Raw genomic sequence first — 24,235 nt, forward strand, 5'->3', positions numbered from 1 at the left:
ACTTCTGGGGTCCCTCTTCTGCGTCAGTGATCTGTGACTTGGCTTTAAGCCATTATTACTGTTTATGGTATGTTTGTTTTGAACATATCCTAATATTTATTGGAGAAAATCCTTTTTTATGCACCTCTTTTTACTCACCCTTTCCCCCCATACTAATATTTTTCTTTTTTTAAAACTGCATTTTATATACAACAGCAGAAATAAGTAATGAAAAGTTTTATGGAGCAAAAAGAAATAGAAAGAGCAGCTCTCCTTTTTCTAGTTCCAGTGAAATATAATTAGAAAAGTTCTAATTATATTTAAAAAAATACATCACACTTAACTGACTGTGGTAATCTGTATGTACACACACATATTTATAAGTATAATCATTATGCTGCACACCTAAAATGAATACAATGTTATATGTCAGTTATATCTCACTAATAAAAAAAATCATCACATAGACAACATTAAAACAATAGTAAAGGAAATAAAGTGAAAAACTTACCCATGGTCCTCCTGTAATATTTTCTTGAAGTGCACACATAATTCTGTTTAAAGGTATATGAAGTTTTAATTTTAGCTAAACTTCAGTTTCATATTTTACATTTATTCGTTTAACCTTATATCGCATTTATTGCTCCCTGTTATTATGTTTTAATAAGTATTGTTTAACATGAGCCAGTAAACTCTATTCCATTGAGCCAGCATTTAACAATTTACTTAACCAGTTCTTTTGCTAGATAATTTAAGCTGTTTCTAATATTTTGCTGTTATAGATAATGCAGTAATAAACTTTGTGGTCCATATGGCTTTTTCTTGTTGAGGAGGATTTTTTAGAATATGTCACCGCAATGAGGTCACTAGGTGAAAACATATAGATGTAAGGGTGTTTACACAAATTGCCAAGTTGCTTTCCCAGCTTGAGAATTTGTAAAAAGTGTATAGTGTAAACAAATGCTTGGGGAATTTTACCACAGCTTTGCTTTCTCATAAAGTATATATTCAAGTATATACACATATATATATATACACAAACATATATACAGCCATAGTCACCTCGTTAGCAATATGTACATTTCATGAGTACAAAGTGACCACGTAATTTCAGTGTGTATTTCTTTGAGGTTGAACATTTCTCCATTTGTTTATTTATATGGTACTTCTTGCATGAGTGTGTCCCTTGTCCATCTTATCCTTTCAACGAGCTTTCTTGAGTATCTATCGAGAGATGCCTCAAAGCGGCAACAAGTGTCCCCGCCCACTCAGCAGAGGGGAGGTGGAAGTGGAAGACTGAAGAAGAACGAGGAGGACCACAGTTGGGAAGTGAATGCCGCCTGGCAGCACGTGGCAGGGCCCCTAACCAGACCTAGATTGCCCTAGTCCATGACCCCTTCCCGACCACAGCGGTGATGCAGAGACCCGTTGGCCTGCTTACTGTCTGCCCTCACCTGGCCGGCCTTGGCAGCCGGAGAAGCAGTGGCACCAGGAGCTCTCCTGGGCCTGGAGGCCCAAGTTAATCTTTTTGTAACTAAGTCAGATTCTTCCCCTTTATGTTATTACTCTTTGAGGTACAAACTCATTCCCCAGATTCCTCCCTGGGATTCCCTCCTGAACCACATGTTGCCCTGATTCTAACTAGTACTATTGTATTTTCAGAATTTTTCTCACGATGATGAAGGAAGAGGTTCTGTTGTCAGGGCAAGCCAGGTGGTGGGTCTCCAGTGCAGCTTTGATGAAGACCTCTGCTTGGCAGAGGCCCTCGTTTCTCTGGCTGAAGGACGCAGACCATCTCTGTGTTCTCCCACTTTCTCTCTCTGCTTTGCTCTCTCTGTGTGAGGTCCCCCTTTTCCTTCTTAAGACGAATCAGTCAGTTCAGTTTCCCTGGAATCTACCAGCCTAACTTTTGATGCCTTTCTCTCCTCCCATAAAAGAGAGCCCTTCTCTGAATTTGGCCTTGGATCAGTTGGTTTGTATCTTTAGTAAGCAACCTATGTTTAGATTTTAGTGCAGTTTTGATGGCTTTTTCATTTTTTTGCTTAGAAGTTCAACCATGTCCCTTTGTGGTCCCATCTCTTTGACAGCATGTTTATTTTTGACAGCATGTTTTATTATGCCACCACGTTCTTGTTTCCTCTCGCCCGCCCTCCCCTTCCTGTCCTCTGTTACATAGAGTCAGAATAACTTCACTGACCTCCATCTTCCGTAGTGATGTGGAAGATACTAGGGACAAAAAGGAGTTGATCAGTCAACGTGGGTAGTAGGGTTGGTGGGAGCTGGTTTGGGTGGGCGGTGGGGCTAGAGCAGGCTTCACGTCCTGCCAGGTGGACAGTCTGGGCAAGGACTTCCCAGGGCAAGTCAGCATGCTGCTGTGAGTCACGGTCACCAGGGCCTGGGGTTTAGGGAGTGGGTAGTGAGGGGTGAACTGGGAACCATTCACCGGTCTTTGGGGCAGTATGGGTCATATGCTTGAAAGTGAACCTGATCTTCAAGGCGTGATGGGCCTTTGGAGCTAAGCCATTGTCATCTTTTTGAAATGGAGGAGCACAGGTTCATTGGAGAAGGTTTCTGGCCACTGGGCATTTGTCATAGACACACGTTTAGAGCCATTGGTGTACATTCAGGTTATGAGATGGACACACGGTCATAATTTTTTACTTCAATGTGATGGTCCCCAGAACAACAGCAGGTGCCTGCTCCCAGGGAAGACTGGTCAGGGATAGAAGGTGCCTCCGCTCAGTAATCACTGTAACCTAAAGGCTGACCCAGGCAGACAAATCCCCCCAAAGAAACATGTATGTTGTAGTGTTTGCACTGTTTGTTTTAATGTAATAAATGCTTAAAAAGTCATATAATGTATCTCTTTTCTTACGTAAGCAATTTCAGTATTTTTATGGTATGACATGGGCTTCCGTTTATAACATTAGACCCACAGGAAACAAATCATTGATTTATAATTACTGGACTTGCTACCTTTGATCAATAATTGATTAGGTCAGGGGCTGGCAAACTTTTTCTGAAAAGAGCCGGAGAGTAAATATTTTCAGCTCTGCAGGCCATGCGGTCTCTGTCACAGCTGTACAAGTCTGCCACTGCACTGCGACAGCGGCCGTGGGCATCCCATAAAACAGAGAGCGGGGCTGTGTGCCAGTAAAACTTTACTTTCAAGATGGTGAAATTTGAGTATCATCTGATTTCCATGTATCACAAAATATTATTCTTTGGATTTTTTTTTCAGTCCTTAAAAATACAAAACTATTCTTAGCTTATGAGCTGTCCAAAAACAGACAGTGGACTGGATTTTGGGTCAACTGACTTATGACCCCTACCTTAGGTCATGATTTAGGGGTGTCTGAATAGCTGTGATTTACTTAACACATTGTCAGTTCTAGTCAGTGTGCTTCACGCTTTTCATGTATCAGCTCACATAATTCTTGGGAAAACTCCAAATTGTGTATTTATTTATTCACAGGTGGAGAGACTGAGGCTTACTGACTGAATGAGGTTAAGTCACTTGCCCGAGGTTACACAGTACGCGTGGAGTGGTGGGATGACATTCTGTACTGAGATTGCCTGTGTCTAGTTTTTAACTGTAATGTTCCTATTTTTGAAGCATTTACAGACTTGGGGGGAAGACAATGGGTAATTAAACTACTTTGTAATTGTAACAGGACGTCATCATAATTCAGCTAATAAGGGAATTCCCTAGAGGCGACATACTTTTAAAGCCTTAGGAAAGTTCAGCTTGTGGGCTCTTTGTCACTCTTCATGGAGAGAGGAGAGATTGGGTGTCATCTGGTTCCACCACGCGGAAGTTCAGCGGCCTCCAAGTTACTTGTTCCTGCTGTGCCTCCGTTTCCTCACCTGTAAAAAAAAGTGAAAATAGTGTTTACATTTATTAAAGTTCATTGTAGATCTTTCAGTTTTTGGAAGGGTTTTGTGGGTATGTGTCTATACGTGTCTAGTTTTTTTTTTTTTTTTTTTTTTACCTTTTTATAATTACTTGTTTTCTCCCCGATGAATGATTTGTTTAAATTTTATAGTTCTCATCGGCTTGGTGTTTTAAACTTTCAAATGGATGACTAAATTCTGACCTCTTGATTTTATGGTCTGTCACTGCAACAGGAGAGTCTGTTGTATTCTCTATGTCGGCAATCCTTTTTTTGTAAAATTAATTCATTAATTTAAAAAATTTTAATTGACGTGTATAGTCATTTTACAATGCTGCGTTGATTTCTGGTGCACAGCATAATGCTTCAGTCATACATGACTATATATAAATATATATTCATTTTTCTATTCTTTTTCACCATAGGTTACTACGAGCTACTGCATATAGTTCCCTGTGCTGTACAGCATGAACTTGTTGTTTATCTAGTGTATATATATATCAGTCAGTATCTGCAAATCTCGAACTCCCACTTTATCCCTTCCCACCTCCTTCCCTTCCTGGTAACCGTATTATTTCTGTATTTTTATTGACATTTATGATTTGAGAAATGTTCAACATTCTTTGGTTTTAAGTTCTCGGGATCTTTAACATATTTTATCATGACCATATATAATTTGTTAAGTTAACTTTCACTCATACCCTTAGTAACCAGCCACTTTCGCTTTCAAAAAAGTCTGTATACATCCTTTTATAGTCACTTTTTCTGCATGTGTAGCGGATTTTTGCCTTCTAATCCAGTCAGGAACTCCCTTTCTCCACCCATGGGATAATAATTAAGTTCTTTTATATTTGGGGTTACATTTGGATCATCTTCTGTCATCCTAATTTTTATTTTCATTTTTGTAGTTCTTTGGACATCTCTTTTCAAATATGACTGCAGAATCCTGGCCATTCCTCAATGGCCTGATTACTTTCTTTTTTTAAATTCCTCTATTAATTTTATTCTTCTGAGAACCAACCTCTTTCTCCTATGATACTGCAGAATCCGGTGGGTAAGCAAACACTCCTTTCTATGTACATATGTTTAAATTTTTAACCACTTAAACTAGCAACTTTGGTTTAAATTTTTTTTAAATAAAATTATGTATATGTAAGGTGTACAACATGATGATTTGATTTACACACACATAGTGAAATGATTACTACAGTCAAGCTAATTTAACCTATCACCTCCTTCTAGAGCTGCCATTTTTAAAATTAAAGTGTAGTTGATATACAATGTTGTGTTAGTTTCTGGTATACTGCATAGTGATTCAGTTATATATATTCTTTTTCACATGCTTTTTCATTATAGGTCATTACAAGCTATTGAATATGGTTCCCTGTGCTATACAATAGGACCTTGTTGTTTATCTATTTTATATACAGTAGTGTGTATCTGTTAATACCAAGTTCCTAATATTTCCCTTCCCTGCTTTCCCCTTTGGTAACCATAAGTTTGTTTTCTATGTCTGTGAGTCTTTTTCTGTTTTGTAAATAAGTTAATTTGTATCATTGTTTTAGCTTCCACGCATAAGTGATATGGTATTTGTCTTTCTCTGTCTAACTTACTTCCCTGAGTATAATAATCTCCAGGTCCATCCATGTTGCTGCAAATGGTGTTATTTTATTCTTTTTTATGGCTGAGTAGTATTCCATTGTATATCAGTATCATATCTTCTTTATCAGTCATGTGTTGATGGACATTTAGGCTGTTTCCATGTCCTGGATATTGTAAATAGTACTGATATGAATATTGGAGTACATGTGTCTTTTGGAATTAGAGTTCCCTCCAGATACTTGCCCAGGAGTCGGATTGCTGGATCATATGATAGAATTACCATTTTTCACCTGTGGGTGAGGAGAGCTTCTGAAATCTACTCTCAGCACATTTCCAGCATCTAGTACAGTGTTATTACCTGTAGTTGCCATGTTGTACATCAGATCCCCAGAACTTACTCATCTTACAGCTGGAAGTTTGTGCCCTTTGACCAACATCTCCCCATTTCCCCCACCCCCCTGCCCTGGTAACCACCATTCTACTCTCTTCTTCTGTGTTTTTGACTCTTTTAGATTCCACATAGAAATGAGCTCGTGCAGTGCTTTTTCTTCGTGTGTCTGGCTGATTTCCCTTTGCCTAATGTCAGCAATTTTGGATCCTCTCCGCGGAGTAAGAGTGGTCTGTGGTCCCCCATCCCCACCCCGTCCCCAGCCTTTCCTCCGTGCATGGAAACTTGACGAAGCTCAGGCACCGTTTTTCTTTCCTGCTCAGTCTCTTTGTCTTGGGTGCCACGCTGCGCACGGTACTCATTGATCTGTGGTGGTATTGATTCTTATTCCTCACGGCACGGCAGCCTTTCCCGTGAGTGCCCTTTATTTATCTTTCCGAGCTGGCATTTAAACTCAGGTGCTGCTTTGAAGTAATTTCAGAAGTGAAATTTGTCAGTCAGGGGTGTGAGCAATAAATAATGCCCTCAGGTGTTGGACACTTTTAGGGCCTTCTGTCTCAGGTGCTCCGAAGCGACAGCTTTGCAGGGGAAAGAACACCTGAAGTCTCGGCTTTTGCTTCTGAGGGTTTATGCCTATCGCTAAGGTCGAAGGCAAGAAGTCTGAGAAAAGGCTTATTTGTGTGTTGCTTTGCCCGTGACCCACTCTTTGCTTTTTCGATGCATTTTGAAGGTATTTCCTAGGAGAGAGCTTGGTGTCTTCCTCCTTGCTTGTGGACTCTGAATGGATGAGCCCCTTTCATCTCCAAACTAAGATTTTAAGCAGTCAAAGAAAACGGGTTCATTCCAGGGCTCTTATTTCCTTCTGTTTCTTGGTTTAGCAGCGCCCATGCCATCTGAAGGTTAGGCTTCCATTGTTGTATACTTGAGTTCTCCCCTGCATTGGCTTAGCTTTCCCCCTCTCTCCAGAATATTGCTTCACTTATGTGCTGTTTTGCAGAAACAATTCTGCCTTTGACTGCCTTTCTGGAATGTTCTTAATTGTGTTCTCATTTTATCATAGTCGTCTTCTAAACCCCAGGTTAATCGTGATTGAGTTTTGTAATGCCACCTTTCCGCTTTTCAAGAAAAGATGCCAACTCTCTCCCTGAATGCTATTTTTGAGTCTGGTCGGTGTTGCATTTTGGTTATCAAAGTGGGGTTCCTTGCCCATCCCACTGGCCAACTCCCAGGGCTTTGCACTAATGCCACATAATACATTTTCATCAGTCCTGGGGTTTTTATTTTTATTTTTATTTTTATTGTTTTAAAAATATTTTTCTGTTTTATTTGTTTTCTGTTTTATTAGTATTTTTAATGGAAGAGACTGTATTGCCATCTTTAATAATTTTTGGAGAGAGTTTTCATTATCATTATTTTTCAAAATGGTCTATTACTGTGTTTTATATTTTCCCCTGATGTAACTATTATTCTAAATGATTAAGATGTGATTATATGTATTTCTAACTTAGTTGTATTATGATAATAAAATTTAAAATTCTGACACAAAAGTAGAAAGGATTGTATCATGCTCCCCCATATACCACCCGGCTTCGTTCTTGCTTTATTCCTACCCCACAGATCCCCTGATTTGTCCTGCAGTGTTTTAAAGTAAGTTCCAGGTATCATGTCATTTCACTTGTAATTGTCAGATGTTAGATTCCTGGGCATGGCTGATGCTTCCTCAAGTTGTCATTTAATTGGCTCCCTTAAATGCCTTAGTTCTTTTTTATAATTTTTTTTTTTTTAAATTGAAGTATAGTCAGTTACAATGTGTCAGACACTGAGCTTCTGATAAATGGGTAGTTGGATCAAGGGCAGGGCTTCTCAACCTTCTTGCCCTGACAACCCCTTTACAATCTTACATATTATCAAGGACCCCCCCCCCCAAATGCTTTTATTTATGTGGGTTATATCTATTGATAGTTAGTATATTAGAAATTAAAATGGAGAAAATTTTAAACACAAGTAGATACAAGCTCACCCTGCACTGGCTGCAGGCGAAGCCATCATGTGTCTTGTAACTTCTGGAAAACGCCACCATATCCTTGGGAAAGGATGAGAGTAAAAAGGACAAACAGCGTCTTCATATTGTTAGGAAAACAGTTTAGATCTTGTGGACTCTGGGAAAGTGGTCCTGGGGACTCTCAGAGATCCTGGATCACACTTTGAGCACCACTGATCTGGAGACTCAAATACATTCTGATCCATCTTTTTCTGGGTGGAGAAGGGCTTACGTGTGGTACTGTATGTTCTTACTGCATCCCATCAGCGGGCGCATTTGAGGAAAAATATATGTTCTGTTTCTCCTGTTGCAAACTTATAGTTAGTTCTACTTCCTCAATTGCCTTATTTAAAGTAATTGTTTTAATTTTTCACTTGATTACCACATTATCGTATTGGGGATTATGATTTCACACTGTTTCTATGAAAGTATTTTTCTGGGATTTGTGACCTTTTTACATTTTGTATAAATTACTACTATATCGTATGGGGGTGCAACCTTAATATTTTATTCATTTATTTTGTCCTTTATTGTTACATACTTTCCTCATGTGTATTTTTATTTTTTGCTTTTGTTTTTACTTAATATTTTTGGCTTACATTTTCATTTGTGGGTGTAATGCTGCACTTGCATTTGATTAACCTAATTTTGTATTTTCATCTTAGGTGTGTTTAGTTTCTGTGAGCCTTCTGTAATCAGCATGTTGTTGGGCTTGATTTACCTCCGATGGAGAATTTCCTTCTTGTTTGTCAGACCAATTTAGGTTGTTTCTCTCTTGGGCTGTGATTGTTATATTTGAAATACCTTACATCATTCTAGTTTTTCCACCTTTTAGTTCTTCCGTCTTTTCTTCATGCCTTCCTTTTTTAAAATTTTCATAAAAGTACTGCAGTCATATGTACATTGTTATTGAAAAATTCAGTAATAGGGAAACAGAAAAACAAAAGCTCTTTCTGCAAACTTCTCCCCATTCCGTGCTAATTAGCACTGTTGACAGTTTAGCACGTGGTTTTCCAAAACTGTTTCTATGCAGTTATTCACAAATATTGGCACACATAGAAATAAAAGTAAATGCTGGTTTTTTTTTTAATGGTTTAAAAAATGATGAATGGCTCTGTACACTGTTTTTCTGAAATTCACTTTTGTTGCAGAAAAATGTGTTACAGCTCAGTTGCGACAGCAACCTGGATCCGGAGTGTTGGAGAACTCAGGTTTATTATGCCAGCGGGCCCAGAGGAGTTAACACTCCAAGCTCTGGACCCGGTCTGTAGGTTTACACAGGCCTTTATAGGCTGCCAGTTTTACACTTTGCAACATCATATGCAAATAAAGTATAACAGAATTTGACCAACCAGGAACTACCTTTGTAGAAATAGACCAATCAGGAGTGAGAGAAATAACCAATCAGGAGTGAGCTCCATGCAAATAAAGTACTACAAATGGACCAATCAGAAGTTAGGGAAGTGGACCAATCAGAAGTGAGAGTAATAATCATTCTGGAGTGAAGGAAATAACCAATCAGAAGTGAGCTCAGGGAACCAATAGAATTTTAGGGGGAAGTACGCTATTTTCAGAGGCAAAAAGTGAGATAGAGCCTCTGGGTCAGGGAACCGGTTGGTGCCGGCACAAGAGTAGTGGCCCTGCTTGGGGGCCCTGCCAGTTTTTTTATGGGGCTTCCCACCTCACTTTGTCTGCCAGCATGTCTTGAAGATCTGTCTCTGTTGGTAAAATAGCTGTGACTTCGTTCTTTTAGATGCCACATGGCCTGATGTAGATTCAGGACAGTTTATTTAACCAGGCTCCTGTTGATGGAGGGTAAGCTTCTCCATTGTTTTCCTGTGGGTGTTTCTCCGCAGAGACACCTTGAAATAGGAATGCTCAGTAAAAAGTCCTGTACCTTTTGAATTGTAACACACACCACCAAGTCATCCCAACAAAACTGCGCCAAATACTGAATTTCCTGTTCTCCTCTCTTGTCCATTTTCCCGCCTGGTTGTCTGCAGGCACTAAGTTTACATCCTGGATGTTAATCATTTGTTCTGTTTATTTTGATGGCAAATATTTGCTTCCAGTGTTTTGCTTGGCTTTTAGCTTTGACAACATTAAAATTTTTTGATGTTTTTGAACTTGTTGATTTCTTTCTGCAACTCCATTTTTCAGTCCCTTTCAAATGTTTTCTGTGTGCTTTTGCATACTTTAAGTGTTTTACCATCTTGACTGTAATTTTTCGACGTCACTGTGATTTAATACCACCATCATCACCCCTCCTGACAGACGACCTCATTACTCCCGACTTACGGAGAAGTCCGAGGGGAAGGTGGGTCACAGGGGGAGTACAGGACCCTGAGTCTGGCTCTTTCTTGATTCTGTCCTCAGCTGCCAGCATTTTGGCTTCACTAATCCCTCCACGATGTTTCACACTCCTGTGCCTGCACTGGCATTATTTTCCAGCTGGAACACGTCCCTCTTTTGTTTGGCTGCTGTTTGTGGAGGGCTGAGAACGTGGAGGGCACCCTGCGAATGACATCAGATATGTCATCTCTGCTGCCTCCCTTTCTCCTGCAAGGACTAGTGTGTTTCTCTCCAAAGGGGACCCCGATGCACCATGCCTCCCAGTATGCCGCCGTGTCTGGCACCCACCCACTCTGAATCCACACTGGCCCTGACTCGTTCTAGACAGGATTGCGTGACAGAAGTGGGGCCATGCTGATTCTGAGCCTTGAGAAGACCTATGTGCCCTTGCATACCTGGGGCCTCTGCCTAAGGGAGAGACCCTGCCACTAAATGGAAACAGAGATGGGGAGAAAGGCCAGCTGTGCCAGCATCCAGCCTTTTGTCCCTCCTGGCCAGGACCCCAGACTGTGAGTCAAACTGTCTAGGATGCTCCATCCCCCATCTGACTGTAGCCATAGACCCAGCAGCAGAACTGATCAGCTCAGCCCAGCCAACCCATAGATAGCATCATGAGAAAGAACAAAATGATGGTGGTTTTAACACGGTAGGTTAGGGGTGGTTTCTTATGCTGGAAAAGGTAACTGAAAAAGTGAGGCATAAATATTTGCTCTGAGTATATTAGGGCTAGAGACTGTTTAAAGGACTATTAGTAATAAAATTAACAGCAGCTATTCTTCAGCGAAGTGTCTGCCGTGGTGCAGGCATGGTGTCACCACACACACACATTCTGCATGATAGACTGCTACTTGTCCTTCAGGGATAATGATCACTTGTGTAAGAATGTGAGTCGTATCAACTGCTGTTTAGTGGGCAGCCAATACAGGCTGGACCGTCTCTCTGGGTCTTTTGTGTGGGTTGAAATTTTCTTCAGGACTGGGTCTGGAGGGAGGAGAAGGGCTGCCACAGTGGCTGAGTGATGTCCTTGCTCCCCTTTGCCCGCAGAGCACCTGCTGCACAGCTGGTGGCCCCGGGGCACTGTCACCTGTCTCTCTGCCCCCTCTCTCCTGGTACCTGGATATTACAGCTGTTGGTTGAATCAGAGTTTAGCATTTACCTTCTTAGGACTCTATATGTATTGTCCCCTAGTCACCCAGGGACCTATGATTACAATTGTAATCTTGGACAAGTTCTGGCATTAATAATTTTCTCACTTTTTTTTTCTTTTCCTTGCTTGGATGTTTTTGTTTGTGTTTTGGGGGTTACCATCCCAGGCGCTCCAACAAAATTGTAAACCTGTTTGGATGCTCTTTTCCACGTGGTTCCATTTTCTGTTCTTTCCTTGGAGACGGTCCTCTGGGCTCCCTGGGGTGCCTGGTGTGCACCCCTCCTCCTGGGGATCCCCTCTGCCTCCTCCTGTGCTTGCTGCCCTGTTTCCACCAGCCACTCTCTCTCTTTTTTTTTTTAATTTGCTCCCTCGGGATCTTTGGTTCAAGTATCTATACTTTAATGAAATACTTACTGCCTTTGTTTTCTTTATTCTGTGGACTGCTTCTACATTACAGTCTCAGCTTCCTTAATTGCACCCGGGATGTTTCTTACTTCTCTCGTATTTCTTGACTTTTTGTCTTTGTGTCCAATTTCCTGGGAGATTTGGTCTCCCGACTCTTAACATTTTAAAATTCTGTCATGTTTAATTTCTAGAGCATTTCCTCATTCTCTAGGTGTCCTCTTCTGAACACTCTGTTTCTGTTTCGTGAGTGTAGTACCTTTCACTCGGCTCTATGAGGACTGTGGGGGCATTTCCCTGTGCTCTGCACCGGGTCCGCATACCCCACATTTTAAGTGTATGTTATCTCTTTGTTGGTTTTGGCATCTGCCCTCATTTTGTTCATTTTCCTCAAGGCCTGGTGATGCTTTTGTTCTTTTATATTTAGGAGGAAGGTGCCGAGGCATTTGGGAGCTTTTTTTGTGCATAATGGGGTTCGAACAACCAGTGGTCCCCCTGGCGGGCACTCAAGGAGGAGGCCGGCTGTTTCACTGGATGTTACTGGCTGAACTGTGTCTCCCTCCAGATTCTTCTGTTGGAGTGTAACCCCCAGTACATCAGAATGTGACTGTATTTGGAGATAGGGCCTTTAAAGAGGGAATTAAGGTTAAAGGAGCCCACTAGGGTGTGTCCTTATCCAATCTGACTGGTGTCCGAATAAGAAGAGGCGATTAGGACACAGAGACACACAGAGGGACGTCCATATCAAGACACAGGGGAGAAGGTGACCATCTACAAGCTGAGGAAAGAGTCTTTAGAAGAAACCAACCCTGCCAATATCTTGATTACAGACTTCCAGCCTCCAGAACTCCAAGAAAATAAATTTCTGTCATTTGAGCCACCCATTCCATTGTACTTTGTTATGCAGCCTGAGCTGACTGATACATCAGGTGAAGCTCACACATCAGTATCTGGAGATCTTGCCTCCAGGGCCGTTCAGTTTTTCTGCTGGGTTGTGGAAGCTTGTGGTGGAGTTCAGGGCAGGAGCTACACTTCCATTGACCCCTGGCCCTCCTCTGTGCCTGGGGCTCTGGCACTGGAGCCTCTTAAGGGAGACACAGTCAGCTGTCTGGGTGGGACTGGCATGGAGGTGGGAGATGGAGGGCTAAGGATATAACTGTACCTGATACAGAATTTCAGCCATGCTTTTATTTCAACCCTACTCTCTGCCCCTACCTTCTAGAGTCTTCTTTTTGGGGTCCTGGGCACGAATCCTGGGCATCTTCTTCAGCAGTCAGCTGGCATTCCATGTGCTGGCTCCTTCTCCCTCATGTCCTCTTCTAAATTTCAGTTCATGTCTGTCTTCTGCTCTTCTGCTTCTTGACCTTGTGAGTCCATAGATGTCCCGCACTGTGGATGAAAAGGGAATTTGTTGGTTCACGCCAGTGAGTAGTCCAGTGGTGGTGCTGGGAGGCGGGGGGTGGGGGTGGCGTCAGCATCCTCGCGCAGTGGAAGATGTGATCCAGAACCCTGTCTCATGCTGCTGCCCGTGGTAAGCTTCATTTTTAACTTTCTATTTTGAAACAACTTTAGACTTACAGAAGAGTTGCAAAAATAGTACAGTGAGTTTCCTAATGGTGACATCTTATGTAACAGTGGTATGACTATCCAAGCTAAGAAATTAATGCTGGTGCCATCCTGAACTAAATGCTAAACTAAAAGTAATCTCTTTGGATTTGGGGTAAGGACACCAGAGGAGATGAACCCTTTCAGTGCCTCGTTTCAGGAGGTACGTGATGTCCAATGTGATCGGTGATGTTCGTACGATTGCTGGCTAACGTGGTGTCTGCCATGTTTTCCTCTGTCAAGTTCCAGTGGAGGGCAACGGTTTCTTCTTTGTAATTAATACATATTTGGGGGATACTTGGAGGCTATGCAAATCTATTTCTCCTTAAACTTCTGCCCACTACGTTTAGCATTCATTGGTGGACATTGCCTGCAGTGATGATTCCTGTGGCTTCCGGAAGCGATTTTCTGTTTCTCTCATTCCTTGCTGCTTAATTGGAAATCTTCTGTAAGGCAATGTTATCCCTCCTCCCACACGCATTTGTTTATTCAATCATGTATTTATATCAGTATGGACTTACGCGTATTTATTTTATTCTTTGGGCTATATCCAATACTATGTTTATTTCTTTTTTGCTTAGACTGTTCCAGGGTTGGTCACTGCAGACTCTTTCAGGCTGTCTTTTTTTCTTGTGTCCTTTTGACTTGCCTCTGAGGTTGGGTTTTTTTTTTCTTTTTTCACGCTTTCTTATTGACACCACAAGGTGCTCCAGGCTCATCTTGTCTAGTTCGTAGATTTTAAAATTCTTTTGCTTTTATTTTGATAAGATTTCAGAAGAAGGCAGAGAGGAAGCATGTGTTCCGCAAAATGTTTTCCCTAAACATTTTTGATTACAAAGATTTTCTTTGTTTCTTATGATGTTATTGTTAATTATATTTACTGTTGTCTAAATAATCTCTGGAGTAGACATCTTTTTGAAGGAGTGCATCCAGTCCCCATCTTTCCAGAAATAGTAACCTTAGCCTGGTGTGCTTGGGACTAACAACACATCTAATTCCAGTACAGGACTGTAGTTGGTTTAAAATATTTGGCGTATTCCCTCGTGGTCAGTGGCACCAAACCACAAGAAGACATTTTCTAGGACTTCTGGGAAGAAGAAGCTTTCTCTTTCTTCCATAGAAGCAACCAGAAGAAATATCCTCCATTTTCTTGGATGATAATGTGTTCTGTGGAACTCCTGCAGCCATTTTGCCACCATGAGTTGAGAGCCAGGAGCTGCTATAGAGAGCTGTCTCCATGTGGAGCCTGAGAGGGGATCCAACCCAGGAAGAGGAGAATGGAAGCACCAGCATGTTGGGGTTTTGTCTGAGTTGCTGCTGTAGGAAGCCTCACCTGACCTCCATTTGGACATCCAGCTCACGACCAAAATATTCCCTTTATTGTCGAAGCCAGTTTGCTGGTTTTCCTGGCATCTCCATTCCTAGCTGGCATAATCTCATTCTTACAGAAACTGAGCTTTACTACCTTAAATGCACAAGGAAGGCACACAGAAGAGGTAATAATCATCTCGATCTGCCCTGTTTGAAGTGGTCCCATCTTCTTTTCCGCTTCCAGATTGGTAAGTGCTTTCTGCTGCGTCATGATGGCAGTGATGGCTTTGGAAGCTGCTTCTTTGACATCAAGATGTTTGTGGCTATAAACTCACTGCCCTGGGCCTTCGCTCAGATAGGTCGCACTAAGTTCAGTCAGTAAATAGAGCTGCATGTTAGTTTTCACACACGGAGCCGTCCTGTACCGTGTTATCTGAGCAGTTTCCCAAAATATCTTGTGGTAAGGATAACGCAGCCGGCCTTTTGACCAAGCAATTACATTGTAGGAAATTATCTCAAGGAAAGAAGCAGACAGGTCTGTATACACAGGGAAGGAGCGTGCCCGAAGGTTACTGCAGCATTGTTATTACCCGAGAGGACTGGGTATGGCGTAAGTGACCGGTAAATTATGGCACATTCGTGTGCACACTGTGCAGCTATTAAACAATGATCTTCATGTATATTTTTGACATGAAATACTGTTCATGATACACTGGTAGGCTATAAAGTTATATACAGTAACTATAGTATTGTATTTTGTAAAAAGTTACATATATATGCATATACAAAGGTAAAGGTTATATTACAGGGTTTTTGGGTCCTTTTGCTTTTTATTTTTCTAAATCAAATCGGTATCACTTATGAGTAATATATTAGTAAAACGAATTGAAACAGAAATGAGCCATGTGACACTAGTGCTATTCTTCGGGAACTTAAATTGCTGGGCAACGAGCGCAGTGGTGAGGGGCTTCTTTACTATCTGGCCATTCAGTGAACTGTTTAGGTCTGAAGTGTCTGAGATTTGGGTGTTTTTCCTACCACCCACCTTGCTCTGCCGAGCAGTCGGCTCAGGCAGCCGGGGGTGGGGAGGCAGCCCCTCCTTTGGGGCTTTGCAGAGCAGAGGTGAGGAGAGAAAGCGATGACCTGGATTCGAACCTGGGAGCTTTCATTTCCTGTCTTTGTTGTCTGGCCCTCTGTTCCTCTGGGCAAGGCCACGACATCTTGGCTTCGTAGCAGGATAGTAACACGCAAGAGAATGTACCTGAAAAGAGCCTGGTAAGCTCATAGACGACATCACTGGAGGGCTCTGCAGGCCCTTCAGGTCCGGTTTGGAGAAGAGCTGGGATGCTGGCTCTGTCCCTTAGTTTCTTAGGTTGGCTGTCCCATCCCGGGCTGCCTTCTGGCGAACCACACAACTTTGGAATGGAAGGAAGCTGGCGGATCATTGTGGCCTCTCCAGCCTTTGCGCGCCTCCTCAGAATCTGTCCTTAAGCATTCTGTAGGGACAATCTGGAGCTCGAACGGCAGGCAGGTTCCTGGGAGAGCTCAGGGGAGAACTTTGTTCTCCTGACGTCAGTCTGTCTGCCTTTCTTGGGCGTCCTGTCTCTGACTCCACACCTTGTCCCGTTTTGCTGCTTTGCATGGACCTATGATTTGGTTGCTTTGGGCTCTTCATAAGCCGTGATTCTGTTCCTTTGGCAGCAGACCTCTGTTATCCATCCTACCCACTTGGCTTGATGGCTTCGTTACGTTTGCTCCCACCATTTGATTTGACTTGATGGTGTGCAGCATGAGGTCCCCAAATCATTTCTGCCTGTTAAGCAAACATATATTTCTGGGATTGATGTTTTAATTTAATGAAACACATTCTAATGAGGGTCAGCTGCAGCCATGAATTTTTTATGAGTGATTTGGTGAGAAGCACATTGAATGGTAACATCCTGTGCTTGGCTGAGTGAGTCCAAGATGCTGCATTCCAGCTACATGGATTGAATGACACACAGGGCAAGATTCTGCTGGCCTTGGCATGCCTGGCTTAGGCTGTGTGCCACGGTCAGCTCCTTTGCTTCTCTGCTGATGGCTTTTGGATGCTTTATTTCCAAGGCTCCATTTTCATTGTTATAAATAGAGGGCATTCTGGAGCCCTCAGCCCAGTGGAGGAGGAAATAGTGGTCCTGGAGGGCCCCAGCTTGCTATTTGCTCCAGGGATCCACCTACAGAATGTAACAGGGCAGAAAATCAGGAAGGCCTTATTTGATGTGTGTGCGTGTGAGTACGTGTACACACACATGTGTAGACATGTGTGTTTGTTGTGGGCTCGGGTAGGGGAAGGAGAGGTCAGAATCTCAGCGAAGGAGCCTGGGGCTAACACAGCTGGTTTCCTGCGCAAAAGCCATTTTCCCTCGTATTAGCTTCCTGCAGCTGCTGTAACAAATGGCCACAAACTTAGTGGCTTAAAACAACAGACATTTATTCTCTCCTCCTTCTGGAGGCTGGGTGTTCAAAGTCCCTGGACTGAAGTCAGGGTGTCAGCAGGGCTTTGTTGCCTCTGGATGCTCTCTTGTTTCTTCCGTCTTCTGGCGGCTGCTGGCATTCCTTGGCTTGTGGACACCTTGCCCCATTCTTCAAGGCCAGCATCTTCGCATCTTTGTCTGCTCTGTCTTCACCTCGCCTTCTGCCCTTCTGTGTGTGTCTGTTGAAACTCGCTTTGCCTCCTTCATATAAGGACACTGGTGATTGATTTTAGGGGCCACTTGGATAATCCAGGAGGATCTCCCCATCTCAAGAACCTTAACTTGATCACATCTGGAGAGACCGCTTTTCCAAATAAGGTAATATTCACAGGTTTCAGGGATTAGGACCTGCTGTCTTTGGGGCGTCTTTCAGCCTGCAACAGCCCTTCTATCTCCCTGGCAAGGCCCCTGCTGGGGCCAGTTCCTCCACTGCAGTCCATTCCCCTGCCCTTGGCTGGTCTGGGATGTGGCTCAGTTCTGGTCCACGAGGTGAGGGGCCCGTCAGTCTTGGGCGTCCAGGATTTGCTTCCATCCTTGACAAAGAGAGTGGTGGCGCAAGGAGGACATCCCTTTGCTCTTTGTTTTCTGCTCTGGGTGATGCTGTGTGAGGACCCGACTCTCAGAGGTGATGTAGCCTTTTCACAGTCCCGGGAGGGTGTCCAAGGGAGTCAGAGCCTCTGACGCAGAGCTCAGACAGGACTGCTGCCTCCACGCCTGTCTGGCTTAAGCCACTGCTTGTTGAGAGTTGCAGCCAGAAGGCTGTTCACTGACCTGGAATCCACTTCGGGGGCCCCTTCTGCCCTGGCTGCCCGGCCAGCCTGACCTCAGTGGCCTTGGGGGACTGGGAGCACTAAAGGCCCCGTCTGGATCCTAGCCTCATCTCCTGGGGTATTTTTAGGCCCTTTCAGCGGCCACAGCACATCTGAGCAGCTGCTGGCCACGTGGTCTGGCCACAGGCTGAGCTGTTTCTGAGCTTTGCCCTCTGGTAGCTGATATAAGGTCACATCAGGGAAATCCACGTGTGTGCGGTAGATTTAGGGACTGTCATGAGCCGTTCCTTGTCTTGCTCTGGAGAGAAGTCTCCCCGCCGTCCCCAGTGGTCCTGATGGCCAGGCACAGAGGGACAGGATGCCTGACTCTTTGGAAGTTTCCCCAGCTCAGCAGACGTCGAGTGTGTGCTGGGAGCCCGGCCCTGCTCGTAGGTGGGGGCCGTGAGAAGGCACGGAGTCCACCCACCCCCTGCATCCAGCTCGCTGTCTGTGACGAGCTGTGTCCAGGGCAGGGCAGATTCCTGCTTAGGTTCCCCCTGCAGGCAGAAGGAAAATAATGGGAGAATCCAAGAGCAGCAACCTGCGTCTCTGATGGGCTCAGACGGACTGAGTCAGAGGCCAGCTAACCTTAACCTTAACCGTAACCTGCAGAGCAGATCAGAGGCATGACCCAGCCCAGACCAAACACTGTGCTGAACTTCAGTGACTAAAGCTTCTGGACAAAGATCCATGGGGAATAGGTCCAGTGAGTAAAGGGTAAGAGGATGGAGTGAGGTTGGGCTGGAGAAGAGAAAGCTGAGGGTGTTTCTTGTATTTTTATCACTGTTTCTGCTCTGTGCATCTCCCCACCCCCATGAGACAGATGCTGAACATCGAAATAGGAGATAGTTGGTTAAAATTAAAGTGGGGTAGTAGTAGCTTATTAGTTAAGAATGCCTCAAGAAGCAGAAAACCAACTAACAGCGAGTTAAATAGAGGGGTTGTTTTACTCACAGTCAAGAATTTGGGAATGGGCTGTTACTGTGTAGGGTCAGAAGCTGAACATCAGGGATTCCCTCATGACTGCAAGGAGGCTGCCATAGCTCCAGGCACACTGCATATATTCAAAAAGAGGGAGGGAAGTTGATGCAACTTTATCAGGCGTCCTTCCCCATTCCCCCCAACAGATTTTTCCTTTGTCCTTTGGTCAGAACTTTGTCACCTGACTACCCTTAGCTGCAGAGGAGGCTAGGATGGTGAGTATTTGGGGTCTGGGAATGAAGCCAGGTTAGGCAGCCCACAGTGCTGGCACAGCATGGCTTGTAGAACTTTAGTGTCTGGGCACCTGCAGGAAGAGAGAATTATGAGCAGTAAATCCTGCCAAAGAGGAGAGAATGGAATCCAGACCCACCCCTGGGTGTATTTCAGGTGCTGTGAACTTCCGGTTCTGCAGATCCCGATCCCACAACCCCCATGGGCATGTCCAGAGATAGGTCACATAGGGCAGTGGTTCTCAAAGTGTCCCTAGATGAGCATGACCACTATCACCTGGGAACTTGTTAGAGCTGTAAATTCGTGGGCCCCACCTGGACCTCCTGGATCAGAAACTCTGGGGTGGGGACCAGCGATCTGTGTTTTGGGAAGTCCTCTGGGTGACTGTGGTGCACACTTGGATTTGAGAACCACCAACTCAGAGGCTGGGAGTTCCGAGATCAGCAGCTGCATCCGTGCTGCCTCCTGGAGGGCGATCTTGTCTTTGGGGCTCTCACACTGCAATCCCATGCCGGCCTTGGCTCTTTGGAGCATACCCTTGTGGCGTTAGATACTTAACACAGTGGACCATCTAGGAGCCATCTTGTCTCTTTTGGGTGACATTTGTGCATTCGATTTCTGAGCTGGTGTATCCTGATGTTACACTTAATCTTGGAGGACAAACCAGATGTTTGTAGGGCGAGGGGAAGGAAGAGAGAGAAAGTAAGCTCTAACTCCTGTGCACTGGGCAGATGTTCTGGAACAGATCTTGGTTTCGTCCTTGGGAGTCATTAACCGTGTTCTTGTGGAGCTTTCTGCAGTGGTAAACCACAGTGTTGGACCAGATTGCTCTGCGCCCACTGTTGAAACCAGTTCCTGAGTTTGGGAACAGGAGGTTGGTTCTGGCCTTAAATGCCTGTTTGTGCCTTTAACTCCCCTGCCTAGTGACCCTCTGGTCTCCTGCCTGGTAGAGGACACTGGGGGTTTAACTTGGCCCTTAACAGTAAAAAATTCGATCTGCTCATCTTGGGACGGAGACCCTCCATCCAGGGTTTGAGACTTTGCTGCACAGAAACCCCCCCTTACCCAGCGTCTCTAGTCTTAACAACAGAATTTCATTTTGCTGTTTTTGTTTCTAAGGACCTGAAGTAACTTCGATGGAATTACTGCTGGAATAAATGATGTATGAAATGAGAAATCTTTGTCCAGGAAGGGAGAGGGGGAAAGAGGGCCACTGACATACTACCGCTGTACAGAATTAGTGCTGATGAGTCGGAAAACCTGGAAGAAAAAGACGAAGAATCGTCAGAGAGCCTCCTCCATTTTGACTGAAATGCCGGGTTTTCATCAGTCTCCCACCCAGCCTCCCTTCCAGGCTCCCAGGGATGGAAAGTGGATGTTACACTAAGTGAAAGCAAACTTCCACTCAGACCAGCCTGTGGCCTGTGTTCGCAGGCGCCCAGCACAGGGGAGGATTGTGAAAGCGAGTGTTTCCCCTTCCAGCCCCTCCTCCCACTCTGGGGTGACCCTTCCGTCCACATGGTTATCAGCAACCCTCGTCCTTTCACCGTTTTAGCCTTGAAAAGCCTGCCCTCTCAGGACAGGAGCTGGCAGACTCATCTGCACTGGGATCTACTTGGCGGATGGGCTTCACTGCTAACTTCTCTTGGGGGCTTTTAATTTTGAGTGGTGTGAAACCACAATCCAAGGGCTGAACCAGGAAAGCTGGAACTTTATACACCAGAAAGCAGACCATGCCTTCTCAGGGCCAGCGCCTGGGGGGTTGGCAACACATCCTCACTTCTCACGGCCTCACGGCTCACCCCGTCTCCTTTTTGGGTTGCTTCCCCTGTGCTCTGCAATCCACACGTCCTGGGCGGCCACGCCCTCGCCAGTCTGTAAGGCTGCCGGGACCCATATCCAAGGATCAGGCGATGGTGTTGTTTTGCCCCAGAGCTCCCACCCGTCCCAGCTGGGAGGGCCGGGCTGGTGTCCCCTCCGCCACCAGGTGCTCCTGGATCTCCAGGTGAAACCTCGAGGCTGTGCCAGTGGTGATCTGAACCAGAGCGACAACGAGATGAAACATGGAATCCGGGCCAGCCCTCGGCGGGGGGCACCTGCCCTTGACTTCGCTCGCAGCTCTTCTGCAGGATGTTTACAAAAACTACACCTGCTGCAATCACTGACGGTCGTGCTGGGGAAAAAAATCATCCCCTAAGCCATTAGAAAGAGAGGAGAAAAGAAAGCTCACCTGGGGAAGGCAATGAGCCGTCCTCTGCTCTATTTTTGTCTCTGCTACATGCTCACTGAGTGTCCTTGAGGGACTTGCCTCCCTTCTTTGTCTTGGTTTGTTCCTGCCCTGGCAAAATTTCATGCGCTGCTCACCAGGACTCCCAGGGAATCTGCTGCATCCCTGACAACACACAGGCAGACTGGCACGTGCTTCTGGGGGGAGCCAGAGAGTGGGAGGTGGGACCATCGGTCACGGGAGGGGAACAGCAGGGCCCACATTCATCAGGTCGTAGGCAAATTGAATCCTTCTTTGTCCAGCCCTGAAAGATGGTTTCATTGTCCCCATTTGTAACCCAGAGAGGCTTTCCCCTCATGAACTGCCTGGTGGGCAGACTAGCGGACACCTGCTGACCGTTTATCCTCTCCACCAACTTTGTGGGCCTGATTTCACTTGCTTCTCATTGTCAAGATGAGAGAACTGGGGCCTGGAGGGATCCAGTCCTTTTCCTGGAGCAGAATGGGAAGACCTGTCACTTTCGGGCCCCAGCACACAGCCTAGCACATAGTAGGTGCTCAGTAAATAGTTGGTGGCTAAGTAGGAGTTGGGGACTCTGGCGGGGGTTAGGTTATCTATAGTCTGCCCCTGTGTCCTAGTGTTTATTCGCTTGTAAAATAGGAGTGTGGATCCCAGAGAGGGGATGGTGGGGAGAGGGCAGTTGTCAGCACCCCTGTCTATCCCTTCTGAGTTTAAAGTCACTTGTGAGAGAAACACAGGAATCAGGACAGTGGAGTAAAAGAAGTATCCACTTTATTAGAAATGGAAAGCGGCCTGAAGGATGTGGCTTAAGTTTGTGGCCACAGTGGGCTTTCTGCTGCTTCACCCCAGAGTTAAACTTACCCACCAAACACGGCCAGAGCTGGACAGCTCCCCTGTGGCACAGAGCTGTTCCATATGACGGAGGGCAGATCAGCCACACCCTCTCTGGGGCAGGGAGAGAGACAGAGAGAGGAAAGAGAGGGAGAGAGAGCGAGCCCCCGGGGGCGGAGCCCAGAGCAATGACATTCTTCTCTACTGTTTCCATCAGGTGGGTCTCTCTGATTCTGGGATGGGGCTGGGGATGTGAGGAGTGGGAGAGAGGCGACTTCTGCAGCCTTTCACATGGGCACCTGGCTACATTCCGTGTCTGTTAAACCTGTGGGTTAAGTATCAAGGGCTGGGGGACTGGGGATTCCCCAGCACTAGGAATCTCTCGGATTCTGTGCTTGCTCTTGCCCCCAGGAAAATAATGGGACAATGTCTCACTACATATGCAGTTAATGCCCTGCCCGTCATCACTAGGAAGTCGTGGCAGGCAGCCTCCAAGGTGGCCCTGCCTCCTGTGTTTACACCCTTGTATGATCCTCTCTGCCTGAGTGTGAGTAGAGCTTTCGACTCCTTCTGATGAACACAGTACAGCAGACGTGCTGTATGACCTTTCTGAAATTAGGTTATAAAAGGACTGTGGCATCCATCTGGGCCATGCCTTCTCTCACTCCCTCTTGGATCACTCCTCTGGGAGAACCCAGATGCCATGTCAAGAGCCAGCCCTACGGCCCTCATGGCAAGGGATGGAGACCTGCCAAACACATGTGCTTGAGCCCGGAAGAGAACTCCACTCATCCCCAAGTCGAGCCTTCGGATGAGACAGCAGCCCTGGCTGGCAGTTCAGCTGCATCCCCATGAGACACTTGAGCCAGAGGCACCAAGCTCAGCTGTGCCCAGATTTCTGACCTATGGGAACTATGAGGTGTTAAATGCTGTTTTAAGCCACTACACCGTGGAGTAATTATGAAATGGTAGACAACTAATACAGAAGTCCTCTTTCCCTGCACAAGGGCCTCTGCAAATTAGCATTGACAAGAAGGCCCAGTGAAATCTTAACCCTAGGGCTTTTAATTCAACAGGAACAAAGACAGCCTCCTGGAAGCAGCCCAGCAAACCATGCCCAGAATTTTTTTTTTCACCCCAGGCCACGGACTAGGGATACAGATGAGCTGGACCACGTGAGGAAGCTCTGCAAAGACGTTTAAAAATAACTTTACTAGCTCACATTTTGAAATTTAAGCCATCTATTTAGGTAATACAGAGTGTAGCTGGGAAAGCGATTTTTATGTTATTACTCTTCAAGAACAAAGTGATAAGTGACTTTGGAGTCAGAGGAGGTGGCGGTTTGCGGAATTTATGAAAAATAAGCTGTCATCCTTGTTCTATATTACATCGGAGTTGCTGGGAGTTAGAACTCGGTTTTCTTAAAATTGGATGTTTTTAGGGACCTGGGACGTATTGAAATAAAAGAATGCCTCACAGTTACAGAGAAATGACATTTCCCACTACTTTCCTTAGAGGATGGAACATTAAAAGCACACTGACTCTTCTGGATTTGTACCAAGGAGCTACCGCGCAGTGCCCGCCCGGGGAAGTGCCGGAAATAGACAGAGATGCATGTGCTGCCCCAGCCGCTCGGCTCAGACCGGGGGAGTTGTCACTTGCCTTTAGATCAGACATATCTCAGATATCAAGTATACTGTCTAACGGCATTTGGGGGACTCGGGAGTTCTGTTTCCCTGGCTCTGAGCTTGTCCATAAGATCTTGGAAAGCGACTTGTTTTGCCAGTGTAGACATATGTAACACATTTTGAAAGTTAAAACCTTCCCAAAGCGACTAATGCCCTTGGGTGACCCTGTGCCGTCTCGCTTTTTCTCTCCTCCTTGGTTTGGCCGATCTGGGAA

The 24,235-nt window shown here is 45.1% G+C and overlaps 1 protein-coding gene and 1 long non-coding RNA gene across 3 annotated transcripts in view; both read left to right on the forward strand.

The window, feature by feature from the left end:
* The window catches only part of GALNT17 (polypeptide N-acetylgalactosaminyltransferase 17), a 365,190-nt gene that overhangs the window by 45,233 nt on the left and 295,722 nt on the right, over nucleotides 1–24,235 (forward strand). The window lies entirely within an intron of this gene.
* On the forward strand, nucleotides 16,825–24,106 carry LOC141573889 (uncharacterized). The gene is made up of 3 exons (XR_012500284.1): nucleotides 16,825–16,988; nucleotides 17,467–17,551; nucleotides 20,374–24,106. It is a non-coding gene; the product is annotated as an uncharacterized LOC141573889 (long non-coding RNA).

This window comes from Camelus bactrianus, chromosome 18 (genome assembly GCF_048773025.1).
Source record: "Camelus bactrianus isolate YW-2024 breed Bactrian camel chromosome 18, ASM4877302v1, whole genome shotgun sequence".
In the NCBI taxonomy this organism is placed as follows: domain Eukaryota; kingdom Metazoa; phylum Chordata; class Mammalia; order Artiodactyla; family Camelidae; genus Camelus; species Camelus bactrianus.